The sequence below is a fragment of the Panthera onca genome, chromosome B1, assembly GCF_046562875.1.
Source record: "Panthera onca isolate mPanOnc1 chromosome B1, mPanOnc1 haplotype 2, whole genome shotgun sequence".
NCBI lineage: Eukaryota > Metazoa > Chordata > Mammalia > Carnivora > Felidae > Panthera > Panthera onca.
In genome coordinates, this window is record NC_138342.1 from 137,000,626 (window position 1) to 137,004,743 (window position 4,118).

General features: G+C 32.1%; 1 non-coding gene across 1 annotated transcript; it reads right to left on the bottom strand.

Moving 5' to 3' along the window:
- Positions 1 to 3,657: 3,657 nt before the first annotated feature.
- LOC145715464 (U6 spliceosomal RNA) lies at positions 3,658 to 3,764 on the bottom strand. Its single transcript, XR_014137667.1, has one exon. It is a non-coding gene; the product is annotated as a U6 spliceosomal RNA (small nuclear RNA).
- Between the last annotated feature and the right edge of the window lie 354 nt (positions 3,765 to 4,118).

The window sequence follows — 4,118 nt, forward strand, 5'->3', positions numbered from 1 at the left end:
GAAACTTCTTAATTTTAAAGAATTTGGGATTAAGCCTAAAGGTCAATTATTATCTCTAAATTTCACTATTCATTGAAAGAGGTTATTGTGATTTTCCATTGAAGAAACTACCTTCTCCAAAATTAATCTTAGCATATGAAATGGAAATGAGGGGCTCTACTAATATTTAATATTCAAAATATTAGAAGATGTTTCAATTTTTAAAATATAATAGATTTAAATTATGATTTTGGTTGATAAAAATGAGTCTAATATGAAAAAATATATACTTGAGTGACTTCACTATAGTAGACAATTTTTATGGAGAGACAATAGCAAATAATATTATAATAGAACATTCTAATCTCTAGTCCCAAGAAACATATCTTTGCACAAAGAGGAAATATAGCATTCCTAATAACTCTCTTGATGAGATTATACTATTCTATGGTTATAAAATTTACCAAAAAGAAATTCTAATTTATAGCTGAAGTTCAACATGAGATCATTTTCTTTCTTAGAAGAAATAGGAAACAGCCAAACATTATTCAGCATGTAGAGTGCTTTATATTTTCAGTATGGTTAAGAAATGTGTTATTTAATTTTTAAATATTTGTGGGTCTTCCAGTTGTCACCCTGATACTGTTTCATAGCTTAATTATATTATGGTCTGAAAACATACTTTGTATGATTTCTATTCTTTTAATTTGTTAATATGTGTTTTATCACCCAGAATGTTGTTTATCATGGTGAATGTTCCATGAGATTGATAAGAATGTGTATTCTATTATTGTTGCATGGAGTATTCAGTGAATGTCAATTAAGGTCTCAATAGAACTATACTAAGTTGTTGGAAGAATTAAGTCTCTCAATTTACAAGTTTATCTCAGTTATAAGACTAAATTCACTGTTACCTTGTTGACTGTCAGCTGAGGGCCATTCCCAGTCTACAGGCTACCCACATTCCTTGGCTCATGATCCCTTTCTTCCATCTTCAAACCCAGTCATTATAGATTGGGTCTCTCTCTTGCTTTAACTATCCCCTGTTTTTTTTTAATTTCATTTCTGTCACTCACTTTCCTATCCTCCTCTTCTACTTTTAAGGACCTATTGATTATATGAGGCCAGCCTAGATAATCCAAAATAATCTCCGCATTAATGACAGTCAGATAATAGCTGGGACTAACATCATGTGAATTCTTCCTTACTCACATAAGCAGCTGTAGGCTAGTCAAGCATCCTTCTTTCAATGCGGTAGTTCAGTGCGAACAACATGGGCTTCCTCAGATTAGTGGCCTAAGGGGTCCAACTGATAAAGGCAGAAACTATGGATCATTTTAAAGACAAGCCTGGGATAGACATAGCACCACTTTTGCTTAACTCTAGGATCAAAATCTTCACTGGTAAACCCAACATGAAAGGGAGAGGAAATTATACCTCTGAAGGAAGGAATGTTAACAAATTTACAGCCACATTTAACCTGCCATATATGTAAAGGAAATTAGTCCTTTTGCAAGTGATTCCCCCCACATTTTTTTTAAAGTTTATTTATTTTGAGAGAGAGAAAATGAGAGAGAGAGAAAGAGAGAGAACACAAGTGGGGGAGGAACAGAGGAAAAGGGAGAGAGAAACAATCCCAAGCAGGCTCTGCAGTTGGCCGCTTAATTGACTGAGCCATCCAGGCACCCCTTCCCCGTTTGTTTTTGTAATAATGTTTTCGTACAGAGTAAATTAAAAGACATTTGTTCTCAAGTCTAATTTATATCTTCATGGTTCTTTGTTTTATATTTAGAAATGCCTTTTTTTATTCCAAAATTACCTTTTAAAATGATCATTTTTTCTTCAGGTACCGTTCTTTTTGTATGTTCAAATCTTTGAGCTACATGTAATTTATTTTTATTTAAAATTTATCTTATAAATACATTTTTTACTGCTGATTACTCTGTTTCCAATATTATTTAGGAAAATTTATATTCACCCCACTAGTTTTGTACCCTTATCATATATTTAAGGACCTTAAATCTATCCCATTTTGGACATTTTCGTTTGTTCTTATGATATGTTTATCCACATTCAAGTGAAATTGCATTTAATAATTGTGGTTTGACATCATCTGAAAGGATATACCCTCTCAATACAGTTTTAATCAGAATGTTCTTAGAAATTATTGCTTGAAATTTTTTTCCCATTATAATATCAGAATTAGCTTGTCTGGTTCAAAAATAATACTGTTGGTTTTTTCAGAGAAAATGTTTCCATTTTTATGAGGTTCAGCGTACCTACCTAAGAAGACAGTATGGTCTCTATTTTCTTGCTCTATGACTGTTTCAACCAAAAGAATGAGGTGGAGGTGATGCTACTTTCTTTTATTAGTCTTTTAAATTTTGCTTCATATAGATATTTTACATGCTTTGTTTAAAGTATTCTTAGGATTTTTTAATCCTAGAAATTATAAATGCAAGTACCTTTGTAATCATATCATCTAATTTGTGTCCATATGTATACATTTTTCCTCAGCCATATTTCTGATTTCTCTATTCATTTATCCATTTTTCTTTTACTATTTTTTCCAGTTTCATTTACTTCTCTGAGTGAAAAATTATGTCATCCAAAATGATAATAATTTTGTCTTTAAAAGCACACAGTTTAAAAGACAATTTTATGACTCTATTTTCACAAATATATTTATTTACTGGAGTAGACGACCATATCAGCTTTGAATGGAAAGGTTTTATATGTGCATATAAGTAAATACCTATCATATACTATACATAACATGAATTTACAGCTGGCTCCATAAATTTGGTGTCTGGAAACCAGTTGATTTAGTTCAGCTTGATTATTTTACAGATGTGTAAATAGAGATTTAGAGAAATTATGTGAATCTATTAGGAATATCCTATGCACTTAGGACCCTGAATTGGGGTGACCAATTTTCACAGGTCAGAATTGAAGTGACACAGTACATTTCTACCTACTATTCCTCCCCTTACTAAGCTTTATATCTTCATCAAACTAGACTGCTCCCGTGTCCTGGCTTCATACATTGCTCTCTCGCATATAATGCCCATCTCACGTGTCCACAAGTCCAATTTCTACCCATCATTTCCAAAACTCACATCATTTTTTAAATCATCCTCCCATAATCCTCATCTTCATAAAATACAACACTACCCTCATAAAATGAATATTGCTATGTACCTTTCTCATGGCTCATATCATTTTGTAACTTACATTCACTGTGTGCATGTATTACATTCCTTTCTAGGCCTTATGTTATTTGTTGTACTCACCCTTGTCACTCTCAAGTATTTAGCACAGAGCATTGAGCACAATAGAAAACTAAAAATGTCTCTTGAGTTAATGACTAATAACATCCACATTTATTGAGCCATTATGTGCGCATGTATAATATATCTGTACTAGAATTTATGTGTCAAAACACAGGGTTGTACACACACCTAAACACCCACACAAATACAAACCCTAATGTTGGTAACTTTGCATACATTTAAATCATCAGTGGAGATGTTCTTATATAATGTCTCTGATGAGAAAGGTATATTCAGTGTTTTGAAGGTCAATAAACTCTAACCCTAGCATGTGAAATGGTTGTCAACATGGTGTAAGTGATGTTTGTTTTTCCAAGGTCTTTTTTTTTTTTTTTTTTTTTTTTTTTTTTTTATGGAACGCTTCACGAATTTGCGTGTCATCCTTGCGCAGGGGCCATGCTAATCTTCTCTGTATCGTTCCAATTTTAGTATATGTGCTGCCGAAGCGAGCACCCAAGGTCTTTCTTTTATTGTAAGGAGAAGCATTGCATGTTTTAATATCTGTGACTAAAAATTGGACAATGTAAAATTTTATAAAATGAAACAAAATGTTTAAACACCAACACATTTTAAATTTATGAGTCTGTAGTTAAGGCAGAGAAGCACCACACACAGGTAATATATCACATTAAAGAATCATAGAAATAATATTGCCATATTTTTTCAAGGCTTCTGTCATTACTTACAATGAAAAGTTTACCACACGTGGCATAATAATAAAAAAAAGAAAGCCAATTTTTAAAATTAGAAACACAGAATTCTAAAATTAAGTGATAAATGTAAGAACACATTAAGTGAAGGAGGACT